Source organism: Anas acuta, chromosome 5, assembly GCF_963932015.1.
Source record: "Anas acuta chromosome 5, bAnaAcu1.1, whole genome shotgun sequence".
In the NCBI taxonomy this organism is placed as follows: domain Eukaryota; kingdom Metazoa; phylum Chordata; class Aves; order Anseriformes; family Anatidae; genus Anas; species Anas acuta.
In genome coordinates, this window is record NC_088983.1 from 62,221,937 (window position 1) to 62,236,139 (window position 14,203).

Genomic DNA, 14,203 nt, shown 5'->3' on the forward strand with positions numbered 1-14,203 from the left:
AACAGCTAGGGACAGATCCTCACCCCACATAATCTGTCAGCATTTCACTGGAGTCCTTGGTGTAAACCGCCAGCACAGCCAAGTCAGGATCTGCCTCAAGATTAAAATATAAAACACAAATCAGATAAAGGCATTTTTGTACCTGTAATGGTGAATAAAAGTATTCACGCTTGATGATACTCTGTCAGGAGGAGTAAGAGATTAGCCTGCAGTCTTAGGTGAAACCCACTTATCTTTTGAGCAAAGTAATGATCCAGTAATGGTTGGTGGCTACAGATCTCCATTTTTAATAGTGCCACATAGAAAGTGCAAAGTTTCAGGGTGCTTCTTCCTTCATGGGTACACGTATACCACTTAGCACTGCTCAGGACAAAGAGAATCAAACACTCGGGGAGACTCTTAACTGTGAGCCCCTTTTTTCTCACAGCAACTGAGTACTCTGTTCATGTGTAGCACAATTTCTACTACATGCCCAGAGGTTTACTTGGGCAACAAGGACTTCATTTGGTGCAGCTGATGCCACGCATCACCACTTTCTCTCATATGAATTTATACATCGAAATTAACTCCAGTAAGATGTTTGCTGGCAATGACAAAACATTGTCAGACAAGAAGAAAACCAAAAAAAAAAAAAGAAAGTAAAAATGAAAAACTGACAACATTTTTTTTAATTATTTTTACAAAGCCAAAGAAGTAAATTATGGTCAGTAAAATCATGCATCCATTCTGTAAAGGAAACATTTCCTACTGTCTTGGCCCCGTTTCAATGGCCCCATCTTGTGTCCCAGTTATTTTTAAAGCAGGCTTTACATAGTAAATAAGGATGGAGGTGGGGAAGGGATGGAAAAAAAAAAAACACAGGAGTCAGTCTCCTCTTAGGAAAATAAGACTTAATTAAAAAGTCTGCCATTGCTCTGCACTTAATTAGGGCTAACACAGCTGTTAATAAGTTTCTGATTGATAGTAAACCTGATGTCTGCACAGAAAACTACTTACTTGGTTCAAACATGCAGATACTTTCATACAGAAAAAAAGATTCTGTTTTGTAATTGTGCATAATGTTAATATTTGAAACATCCTTAAGGGTGATTGTACCTATTAAAATTTCATATGTGAAATGAGAAATAAATGAATTGGTGTTGCATTTTTAAAGGATCAGATTACTGTTGATTAAAGCTTTGTCTACACTCGAAATTTCCCAGTAGAACAGCTCTACTGGTGGTTGTAATAATAGCAGGACAAGCAGAGATAGGCTGCCAGCAACTACCACCATTTAAATTACAATGTCACACAGACCTGATGGGTAATGGGTTATACAAGACTGTGCTTATAATGTGGCTGTTACAGTTCATACCACCAACATAGTCACTGCTCCTGAGCATGCAACAGAAAAAAATTGAAGTAAAAGCCAATATAGATGCAGTCAGAAAGTTTGTGTTCATCAGTAAAACTGAGACACATCGGAGTATTTATCCACAACATGGAACCTGAATGCTACCACGAATTCTCACTCTACCAAAGATGTTAAATATCAAGCTGTAAGCAAAGGGGAAGACAAGGTGGAAGGACAGAGCAAGAGAGGGAAAGATGAGTAAAATGATTTGGAAGTAGAGGGCGAAAGCATTTGAGGATGGTAAACTTCACAGAAATGGGAGGGAAGAGAAATGGGCTTCTAGAGGAAAAGGAGAAATATGAAATTCCCATGCAATCTACTTTTCATTTTTCAATAGCACTCCTCCATGTAGCAAATACAGTGAAGAGACTAAAGTAAGCTCTGAGGGTTGAAAGAGAAACACAGAGAAAAGCCACATCAAAAGAAGAAACAAGAAAGAGATTTGTGGAAGAAGAAAAGAAATCTTCTGACAAATGAAAAAAATCAACAGAGAAAATGTAGGTATTGAAAAGGAGTGAGAAAAGGCATAAAGAGAAAAGAGGATAAGGAAGAAAAAGGAAAAATGCATGGAGCTTATTGTAAGACCTCTGTTTTGTTTAACAAGAGGTTTAACGCCAGAAGTCACTGATATAATGAAAGTTTCTTCTCCAGTCTTTGGGAAGACGATCTTCCACTCTTCTGCAATTCCAACACAAGCTCGACTGCTCAGTCCCTCCCAGCCCCTCACCGAAGCCCAACCAAAGAAGTGCAACACAAACAGCCTGATGACTGCCTTCTGGATACACACAGCACATGGCCTGCTCCTCGCCCCCTTCTTTCCCTGAAACAACTCGGTGCTGGGCAGGGGGCAGGCTACCAGCTGCAGATCTGACGGACTGCTGCCTCTTTCATGTGAGCCCCGTGACGCCCCTCTGTACATGATCAAAATGCACTGGTACCTTGGGACAACACTGGACATGAATGGGATAACACAGGACATACATCTGTCTGTGACAAAAAAAAGCGAGAGGAGTTGTGGAAATGGAAATGATGTACCTAGGCAAAAAAGAACAAGTGAAACAAATCCAGGAGTGCAGAGGAAAGGAGAATGAAGTCAGAACTGGTAAGATCAAAGTTAAATCTGTTGAGAAGCCAGCCACAAAAGGTGCACGCTAGCCAAAATATCTTAAGATTGACAGAGCTGGGAAATGATTCAATACCTCAGGATAGAAGAATGAACCCATGACAGGTAAATAGCTCACTCTTTAAAGGTAAATTATACTTACTGTGTTCTGTTAGTGCTGTAGAAATGACAAAACCCTTTGATGTGAAGTAGTATGTTTTCAAGCTTCCTTGGTTCAAAGGAGCAGTGGTGGTAGAAAATGTCAGCACATCTGCTGGGTTTCTGAAAATTTTATCTGTTTTAGAAAAAAGTGCATCTGAAAACAGAATATCAGCACCCTCAACACTGTGCCCCATCAAGGAAAGAAGTTCACCACTATGCAGCTACTGTGATCAGGTAGGACTGCCCCGAGGTTGCTAATGATGCAGCCACTGTTTTAATAGAGGGAGCCGAGGCGTGCCCTTCAAGTGACTCTTACTAAATGAAAAGAACGAGCAGTGTCAGTTAATAGCCAAGGAGACAGTTAGTTAGGCCACAATCTGACCTAACATTTTGGTGTCAAGAGAACCAGAAAGCAGCCTGGACTTTGTAAAAGATTTGAGCCACATCAAATAAAAACAGTGCGACTATTAGAACTCTTACGTGAAGTAGACTTCACTGCTGTTTGAGTGCATAACAAAAAGAGAAAAAAAGGACAAGTTCCTACTTAAAGTGCAATTCTTACTAAATTCTGTAAAAAAAAAAAAAAAAAAAAAAAAAAAAGAAAAGAACAGAAATCTGTGACTTTCTTCCACTCACTGCATTTTGCAGAACATGCCTTTTGTGTCCAACTACTCAACAGACTCAATCTCATCTGAAAAAACAAAACTAAAACATGAATACTCCCCAAAAGGTGCCTCATTATACACACACACACATGCTTTAGTGAGTATGAGAGTGATATATGAACTTTTTAATATTTTAAGATGACAAAAAGTTTTTACTTACTTTACTGTAAATAAGGTCCCTCCAAGTATTCAGGAAGCATGCTGGCCCTGTAACAGCATTGCTTGGCACCTAAATAAAATCGAGGATGTTAACAACTGTAAGAGGAACTTCACAATTAGTGTAGAGAATAGAAGAGATGATGTCTCCTCAGACTGATGTTCACAGCAGAATTACTTGAATGAGCCAAAACACAGAATTTAAGGAAATGTTTTTAACCAATAAAGAGCGTGTGTATTTTACTCACATAAGGTACCACAGTACCAGCCTACTGGTGAGACCTGTTTTTAGAGAACGGTTTCGTCTGTGGAACAGTAAATCACTTTGCAATTTACACAAACATATAATAAACCTAAGCTTAATGGTAGCTCATCCCCTTGAAAATGAAGATTAATTAACTTGTAAAGGCCATTACTCTAACACCTGTTTTATTTAAAGAATTTAATCAAAACACCAGAAATTCAGCAGTGAGAACCATAGCAATTCTGTTGTACTTAAAAATACATTTTATATTTGTCAAGCTTAAAATAAGTTCTGCTTAAAAATAAGCAATTGACAGTAACCTAAAATAGCAGTTACAAATTCCATAGACTGAAGCACTTGTGTTATAATGCCTCAAGCAAATTTATAAGCAATTTCCTAGAATATTCTCACAGTGCAAAGCCCACAGTTATCTGGAATCCCTATTACAGATTCCAGCATCATTTTTCCCCCTAAACGTTTGTGACAAAAGTAAAGAAAGTAAAGGCAAGTAAAACACAGCAAAATAGATTTGTGAAAGCAAACTGCCTACCTGGCATGGTGCCTGCTAGGACAGAACAAATAAATTACATACATTTTTAGGCAATTCTATAATTTGTTCTCTGACAAAAATACTATCAGTGGATGTCCTCTTACAGGTTAGGAGTTCACACTGCTGTTAGATTTTTTCCAGTGTTAAAGGAAAGCTAAAGCTTTCTGATTAAAGGGTTCAGGAGAGTAAAGAGACAAACACTTCAGGATATATTTGTCCATCTTTATATAGTCTACTCATTTTGGCACACGTAATAGTTGTTTACACTTAAGTTGTTCAGAGTTGATGGATGTCCTATGATTTCTTGTTGGTTCTAAGTGAGACAGCATACTCCAGGATGTTTTTATTTCCCAGTTCCTGGGCTGAACACACTGAAGACTTGTTCAGTTCTCCCTTTTTTTCTTGACACTCATGCTTTGAATTTGATACTGGAGATACAGACCTTCCTGCAGGAGGCTATAATTTAAAACAAACAAAAAACACAGTAAGGTAAAGACTACATCTTTATAAACACACTCAAAAGGTGGGAACAATGCAGATATGAACAAAGTGACACAACAATTAGAAAATACTGTTCTACCGTAACTCTACAGTACTATAATTCATAAAAAGTGTAAACATAAGAACATACAGTAACAGAAGAGCTGCATTATAATAGATAATTTTTAATTTCTCCTGTGGTACATAAAGACAAGTTTATTGCCTTTAAATTTTAAATCCAGTATTTCAAAGAGCTTTCTTGCTTTAATAACCATAGATGACTATTTTCCTGATTCTAATCGTCACTAACTAGGCTTCTAAATCTATTGCAGTTACCAACTCAACCCAATATTCAAATACAATTTTAAACAGCATCTTCAGTTCTCACAAACAAGATGCTTTGTGATTTCTTTCTTTGGACTGCTTCATGGTCAAAATTCAGGTAACCTATCAATAGTCTTCATTGGACAAGGTCTCATTTTCTGTTATAAGATTTCTCTCTTCAGAAAACAAAAAGCTAGTAAAACAACTGAATATTCCTTGGTACAGTTCTTCAATTGATAAGAATCCATGATTTTAGTAATGATGTAATGATAATAACAATGGCTTATACCTAATGAAGAATTAAACTTTTTTCTTCAGTAAAAAAGAAGACAACCATTTCTTTACTTTCAAACATATTATTCTGTAGTTGATCCTGCTAACACAGATAATACTTGGCACTAGGAGATGAAATTTTGTCACATTTTTAAAGCCTAAAATCATGCTCCTAAATCTCTAGGTAGAAGCCCAAGTAGCTAAACCACACTCATCTCAAAGAGAAATACTGGGTCCTCAGTATTGTGTTTCCTACCTAAATGCAGAATAGTGTTTTAACAGGAAAATATGAAGCAACCAGTCCTTAATTACACATTTCTTTATCCCTTAAGTTAAACAGTCTCCCAGTAAAATGTTAGCAAGGGCAATTGAGAAGGTACTCACCTCTCTGGTGTCTGGAGGGTCATATTATTCTTTCTGAGTGTTCCATTTGGTAAAGCAGGTGTGCCACTTTTTTCCTTGCTGGTCTGTGAAAGAAGACTGAAGGGGCTGAAGTAATAAACTGATACGCTTTGGAGGCTTTAAATGGCCCTAGAGACCTTGCATCAGTGAATTAATTCTGAACATTGCTCTATTTGGGGGAAAAGAACAGTACAGGTAAGTGTCAACATCTGTATGTTTATCACCAGTAAAAATCTTAGAGACTTAAGCTCCTGGAAATGTGCTAAGCACACTTGCACCCTTAGGTGGAATCAAGTTTCTCTTCCCTTGCAAAACACAGAGAAACAGACTTCAGAAAAGAAAAATCAGAGAATGTAAGGTAATACATTTAGGGCAAATAATCCAAAGCAGGCCTACATGATGCTTAACTCAAAATTGGTAGTTGCAGTCAGAAAACAGGAGAGAGATCTTGGATGCTTCACAGAGGGCTCTCCAGCATCACCAGCTGGACAACAAGTGGTAGCCAGAAAGCCGCAATATATTTGATATTGATGAAACAACAAGACAATACATACCCTTCTCCTAACATGTAACACCTTGGTGTCTCCGCATCTTTAGCACTGTATGCAGTTCTGGTCTCCACATCCCAGGAAGGATATAGTGGATTTAGAAAAGTTACAGAGAATGGCAATTAAAATAATCAATTGGGAAAACACCCATATGTGAGAAGAGATAAAATAGTCTGGGGCTTCATTTTAGAGAGAAGTTGACTGAGATGGGATACGACCAAAATTTTACTTAATGATGACTGTGAACTGTTCACCACATCCTTTACCTCTAGAAATAGCGTCCATCTCATGAATTGAGTAGGTCAGTTTAAAATGGGGAAAAAATTATTGCTTTACTCTCAAAAAGTACTTTTCTGGATCTGGCAGCCATGGGCAGCTGTAGAGGCAGATGGTATCAGCATATTCAAAAAGGAATCAGATGTTCATTGACTACAGGTCCGCAATGAATACTAAAAGGATTAGATTTGGGTTTACCTTCAAACAACCCAAAGGACAATTCTGGATGCCAGCACACTTCCATAGGAAAAAACCAGCCAGGCTCATATATTCTGCCTAAATACCATTTTCTGTTGTCACTGCTAGAGAAGAAGTACTGAGGTAGGTGAACTAACCCTGTAAGGCTTTTCTTACGTTCTTGGTTTTTGTCTACTTTGCTGTGGCTTCCTATTTACATGATTTAGAAGGAAATGGGCCTCTTGAGGAGTAATCTTATGCATGTCTGCTGGGAACTGTGAACAACTGACAGCTTAGTAGCTGGAGCAATTATGTCCATACAGAAGTGCTGCACTTTGGGCATGGAAAGACTTTTTTTTTTTTCCCAGTATCCTATTTTAAAATCTTTGTGAAAAGTCCTGACTTTTATCTTGCATTGGAAAGGAAGAGGAAAAGAGAAATAGAAGCCAGTTCCCATAAGTGACTGCCTTAAAACACAGGCACCATCACAAGTAGTTTGTACATACATAGGCCATACAGTGGAATCCAAAATGCAGCATTTGGCCTCTATCTGTGGAAGGAGCAGTAGGGTTTCCTAAGCAATAGCGACGAGTGAAGCAAAAGATATGAAATGGTAAGAAATGGAAAAAAAAAGTCCTTCCTGAGAAAGGAACTGCCTGTAGGCATCATGCTCAGTAAGATGAAGAAACAGACATCTCCTGCAGCTCATACTCCATGTCCAGGCTAGCATAAAAAAGAGCAGTAGCTTTAGCACCACCACCTCTACCTCCTCAGAGCCCATCTCTGAGAAAAAGCAATTTTCAATGTTTTATGTAAATCCTACCATATTACACCCCAGAAACGCTGCCTGACCTAGCTCTTCAGAAAGGCCTAGGCCAAAGAAGGTAACCCTACTGAGACCAGACATTTCTGGTCATGCTCAGCAGGCAAAAGCTTGATGCCTATGAAGCTTGAAAGTAAGGATGGTAGCTTCAGTATCTCCAGTTTAGGGTGACATGAAACAGAATTTCTAGAACTTTGATTTTGGCATATAAAGTATAGTTAAATCTTTTTTTTTTTTTTTTTAAAATATAGACCCCTCACTTTCAATTCACACAAGCATATTCAGCTGTAATAAATCTGCATTAATACTCCATATCAAAGCTCATTCTTCACCAAGTAGATTCTTTGAAAACAGAATCCACCCAATGTAACAATCATGCCTTTAGACTGCAGCACAGCAAGCTACCTTGTGACTGATAAATCTGAGAGCCTTAGAGGTCACAGCTAACGCAGAGATCTTAGTATTTGCATTATGGTTTTTTCCTTGCTTCAGCTAAGGATCAAGAGATGCATTATGAAAGAAAACTCAGTATCTTGGGCAATGATCTGAAGAATCAAATGACTATTCTAAATGTTAAACTTCTGACTTCAGTATTAATTGGGGGATTATGTTTGTTGTTTATGAAAAATTCCTTCCCTTCTTCTTCTTCCTGTAGTTAGCATCCCACGCTGGCTACTTACACTACTTAGAAAAAATATGTACAAAAATTTGGCTGCCTTACAAAAGATTCCTCCTCCTTGCCCCTAAATAATGCTGTCTTAAGATCCTACCTTTTTTCTGCCACATTCCTGCACAACTGCACATGCTCTACCTGAAGAGAACAAACAGGAGATATTACGTGTTACGGAACTAGTATCTGGTCAAAATGGGTTCTCATTGGGCCAGTACTTACGTGACAGCTGTGCAGCAGACAGTTCACGTTATATCCTAGTATTTATTTCTATCTTACACTACATCGGAATGTTTCACCAGACATCACTTTCTCCTTGCATTAGGTAATACTCAACACTTCCTTATTTACTCTCAATTCTACTTAATATTTACTTTGTTGTATGTTTTTAAAATAAGGAATACTGTCTCACCTGTTTCGCTGGTGAGGAGAATTTTTTGCCCCGATTCCCTCTTTCAACTTCTGCACCAAGTTCTATGTCACTGTTTGGCACTGGTAGAGCTTTCTTGTGCTTCACTGGTTTCATCCTGTTGACATGCAGTAGTAGGAATATTTGATTCATCTTCTATACTGCATCCCTCACCAATGTCCAGATTGTTGCTTCATTCCTTTATCAACTCCAAGACGTTACATCGTCTCTGGACAAAATGTGTTTCACCCTAGACATAACAGCATATTTTATTGAAGTTTGACTTCTACTCATCCACAAATTACTCCTAAAATCTTAACACCAGTGTAATGGCCCTATTTGTTCTAAGTCCTGCACTTCAATAGGCAAATACAAATAAATAAATAAGATAATAAAAGTTTTCCAAATGCTGAACATCTCTTTTACAAGCACTACTAATATCTCCTTACTCCAGACTGGTGGGAAGTAGAACTTATCCCCACAACTTCAACTATGGATCCCAGAGATTTGCAGAGGAGTTTTAGCCCCTAAAATCTTCCAAAGCCTTTTTACAAGGACAGTGACAACAAAACCCCAAAGCTAGAACACAGCTCAGGATTTCCCACCACTTCTGTTTCTCCCTATTTGTATATCTCCATATTTTTTTTTTTATTTTTATTTTTTAAAAGAACAGAATAGAGTAGTTAATTGGAAGAGAATTATGGAGTGTCCTATCACTATCACACATTTAAAAAAAAAAAAAAAAAAAAAAAAAACAGCTCTGCTGCCCTCCTCTGGATGCTTTCAAGGACCTTAATACCCTTTTTATGTTGTGGAGCCTTACCATAGAAGGACATCAAATTACTAAATTCTGTTTCAGAGAAAATGAAGGCATCCAGACAACACTCCTATTTTACTTAGCCTAATCTGAAATGGGTAGTGAAATGATCTGCAGGTCTGGAAGAAACTGTTTTGGTTGCGCTGCTCAGGTTTCTGTTCTCTCAGCTCACACTAGATGTTCCACAATAATTTTAGACTCCTTGAGCCTTTCAGTAAAGCTGGCAATTACTTATCTGAAAGTTAGAGAGAAAGGCAAGTGCATAGTATATGCAAAGTTTCTATGCAACTCAGAGAACTCGAGTTGACCCTGTAATTATTTTTAAGAGAGAATAAATTGTATTAAAATACCAATCTCCTGAAGATCTTAGAGCACTTCACTAACAGTAGGGATATATTTTCTAATATTAATGATATATAGATACCAGACCGTTTGTTATCTGCACTGTACAGACTGGTAAATTGCAGCACAGAAAACAAAGACTTTTTCTGAGGTCACACAGTTGATCCAAACGAGGAAGGAGGCCACAGACAAGAAATTTGCTCACAGGTCTTTCCCCCATCTTATTAGACTAATAATTAGATAGACTAAGTAATTCTTACTTCAAACTCCTGTTTGTCTTCTTTTACATGATGACTGGTGTTTATAAAGTATGTCCTTTGTTTGAAATAGATGGCTATGAACATCTACGTACCAAATGACCAAGGAAGAAATGTTCATATCCATTAGAAAGGTTTCAGTTTTTAAAAAACACCTCGTCTTTTGCAGATGCAAATTTACATCTGCAATTATGATCTGTGGGCATAACTGAGGACATGTTTTTAACTACCTCTTTTGCAAAAACAATTACATAGCTATGTAGGTGCAGTGAATTGCACCCACAAAATCAGAGTCTGAGTTTATGCCTTTTTGAAAGATCTAGGCCTTACAGAACACAAGATAATTGCACACCACATAGAGGAGAAGAGGGAGTTTATTTCCTGGCAGTTTTTAAGAAAATGGAACCATTTAAGTTAATTATCTGTGTTGCCTCATTTGAGCACCTATTGGGTTTAATTCTCCAGCACCTGGTGCCAACTGTGGATAAAAGGAGTGACAGCCTATATTGTTTCAGTTTCTTTTGTTTCCATTTTAGCTTTTTTCTGCTCAATTCTTAGGAAGCAAACTTTAGCAGAATGCAAGACAAAAATGCAGAGATGTCCAACTATTTATGGAATGGAACATAGAATAATGCATTTTCTCCATGAACACATCTAATACGCTTAGGAATACACAAAGTTTTGGCCTTATGAGCACCTTTATTCTGTTCTTCTCAGTAGTACTTATACCAATTTGAAAACACTAAGGACAAGGCCAGGCTGAAGCGATCAAGTTAAAGAACAGTTCAGAGAATTAGTTTGGAGTATTTTAGATGCTATATTAGAGGGCAAAACCTGAGAGCAGACAACAGAATTGTCAAGTTCTTGATTCATTTTCAGACATTAAGAATCCAAGAAGCATAACAGTGAAACAATTAAACCATTGTAAAGGTAAACAGAAGAGCCTTCAAATAAGGTGCAGTACACAGTAAATGGAAAAACAAGATGCTTAAAAATACCAGAAAAGCTTCTGATGTGAATCATGGGGAAAGTGGGCAGAGGCAAAGCAAAACCTTGATGCATACAGAAAAAAGGTCTTAGAGTTGAAAAACAAAAATACAACTACAGACAAGGCAAAACAGATCAACTATCTTCCCTGCCTCCCATTTTTTCTACACAGGAAAAAAAAATAGACACAATACTTCTAATTTAGCTCAGAGAAATCTTGAGCACACATCAATTGTAAAATGAGATTCTGATGCACAGAAATGGAAAATCTAAGCACAAGGTAACTAAGATGAAATACATTGACAAGGACAGCCATAAACCAACAAGTAAGTACAGATTATATAAACAAAAGGGGACTTGTATTAGAAGAATATCATGGAGTGAATCAGGCAACTGCTATTTATATAATTGAGATATGACAGCAGAACATATTATTTTGCTGGAAACAAAAATATTGAAGTGATCTCAAATTCCCTACTTTGTGCAGTTAAGGTGCATGTGCAAGATTAAATCCACTTGTGTTCTAAATATTTTAGTCCTTATCATTCTTTTCAAATATCTGCTCTACTAAAGTGCCGAAACCACTGCAGTAAAACGATCCTCTCATATGTCATCCAACCTGTACGTCATCACTTCAGTCAAGGGGAGGAAAAGCAATGCTGTGCTCTAACCCCACTCAAGCCTTTGCTTCTAGGCAAGTTTATACCGTGTATCAAGCCCAGGACCCCAACATCGTCCATAAGTTTTCTCACCACTAGGCTGCCACACAAAAGGGTCACATCTCTGCCAGTCTCTGAAAGCAAGCCACGATTTTCACTGCATTCTGTCAGGAAACTCATCCATTCTGTCTGCAGGCAGAGGAGTCTAAACACTGGCCTCCTAAATCCTAATTTGCCTTGGCTGCAGCTCAGCTCCAAACTGCCCAGCACTGCTATGGCAGAGAGGTCAAAGTGCGCAAAAATACCCAAACTCCACAGAGCTGAGAAAATTTAAAATGGGAAAGCAAGAGCCCTCCTTGTTGCTGAAAGGGCTCTAAGCAGATTTCTTTTCAGAATCATTAGGCATCCTTAGGCATTTCAGTCCTTCATTGGATCACATTTTTCAGGTCATCCTGTAACTTTGGAAACATGCTTAAATAACTTGTACAATGGGAATGCACACATATGCTTGCTGCTGAACTGGGGCTCTAAGTCAGGCACCAAGGGATCTGAGCTTTACGCATTTCATTTGTTTGTAAAAGTCAATCTGTCCCCAAAAGAAACTAGAAATCTCATGCACAGTATGAGTAGATTTTATATTTAGGATCTTGTTTTTACCCTTCATTCAAGCAGACTCATGTATCTTTCACTAAAAATCAGAGCAATAAGACAGAATTCTAAGCCAGAGCTAACCTTCAACATGCTCAAAAGCTCTTCCTTGAGAAAAAAAAAATCAGCAAAGAAGGAAAAAGAAAAAAAAAATCATTACCTGAACAGAAACACCATTTCCTGTTAAATCAGCCCTAAGAAAATACTAAAGTCGTCTACTGGGAAGCAAAGAAAAGGAGTTAGAGTATTCTTATAGTTAAAATAGATCATGGTCCATGCAATACACAGTATTATTCAGCACATATATATATATATATATATATATAAATGAGTATATATTATATATACATATAGTATATAATATATATATACTATATTATTAGGCAGAAAAAAAATGGAATAGAGCACATTCTAAAAATCTAGCTTAATGAAATAATTGGAAATTCCAGCTTCAAACCAAAATATGTGCATCCATAATAGTATTTATTGAAAAATAAGATTTAATTTTGGTTTTGATTTCCTTTGTATTTCATGAATATTACACTTAATATATAAGTAATATACTCCTGCTGACTGCAGAAACAACACCTGGTAGAAACATGATCCTCGCCTTTCTCAAAAGCTTAAAAATACTCTGCTATCGGGCAGCATTTTTGCTTTTACTTTTTAGCAGGTTTAAAAAGTTAAATATGTCTGGTAAAGTTTTAACTGCTACAAAGCTCAGAATAATCAAAACTAGTAACAGAATTTCATTAATTAGCAGTACTGGTAAATAATTAATCATCAACCCTTTGCATAGCCCCCGGCCAAAACTATATATGGTCTCAAACTGACAACACGTAAACCTCTAGAGGTAACCACTGACTTGAATTGAGCTTGAGGCCGTTTGTTTGGCTGTAAGTACACGGTAATTTTCAAATGGAAAATGTTATTGTTTAAGTATTGTTCTCGAATATAAAATTGCCGCACCTATGTTTGAGATGACAGCTTTAGTCATACAGAATGACTCGTGACTTCATAAATTTTTGGTACAGATGGTAGGGATTTACTGGTGGGAGACTGTGGTGACAAATGCATTTACTCCGGTGCAGAAGCTCACGTGTCACTTGGCACCAAGGGGTTAATTTTTTTACACACAGAATTCTCTACATGATAATGCACTTTCATGTTCCCCATCTGGCTATTGTAAAATCACAAAGGCTATGAAGGCACGAGCATGAAGTAGAAACTGGTGTCCTGATTTTCAATGGTAGCGAGAATCTGCAGCTCCCGCTGAAGGAAGCTGGAAGCCACAGGTGCTCAGGAGCTCTGAAAACCAGGCCATAGTAAGACACCTTAACGAGCACTCGTTAAAGAATTCTGCATAGTGTCACTGACCACTTTAAGTCTCTTCTTCTTCTTTGTATACCACTATAAACATCTAAATTCCTAGCCACAAGTAAATTTTTAGGAGTTTAAAAATATTTGGACAAATCAATGGGAAAAAAATAAAAATATCAACTGAGCTTTATTACCACACTCTCCTTTGATTCAGAAAACCCTGAGCTTCAAGGGACTGAAGACTGGTATAATCTTCCAGTACTGAAAGATTTTCCTGTACCCTCTTCTCTGTGCATCTATCCTCAGTCATTGATGGCGATGTGAGATGGGCTAGAAAAACCTTTGATTTTACCCTGTTCAACCATTCTTCTGATGTTTTTCGCTCCTTACACAACACAGACCATTTTTGTAAATGAGACAAAAACATTAATAAAAATAAATAAACAAATTAATTGGAGATGTCAGAACTGAACAGAGACAGTGTTAAGTTTCAGAAAGTCGGCAAAACTGCACCAGGAC

General features: G+C 37.5%; 1 long non-coding RNA gene across 5 annotated transcripts in view; it reads right to left on the reverse strand.

The window, feature by feature from the left end:
- Positions 1-717: 717 nt before the first annotated feature.
- Positions 718-14,203, reverse strand: part of LOC137857985 (uncharacterized) — a 55,743-nt gene continuing 42,257 nt past the window's right edge. For 4 of the 5 annotated variants that reach the window (XR_011097453.1, XR_011097451.1, XR_011097449.1 and 1 more), the window contains 3 exons: positions 8,658-8,904; positions 5,734-5,816; positions 720-4,728 (listed from right to left, as the gene is read on the reverse strand). This is a non-coding gene — a long non-coding RNA (uncharacterized lncRNA). Of the gene's footprint in view, positions 4,729-5,733; positions 8,387-8,657; positions 8,905-14,203 lie in introns of all 5 variants that reach the window. The other variant, XR_011097450.1, reaches the window with a different exon arrangement.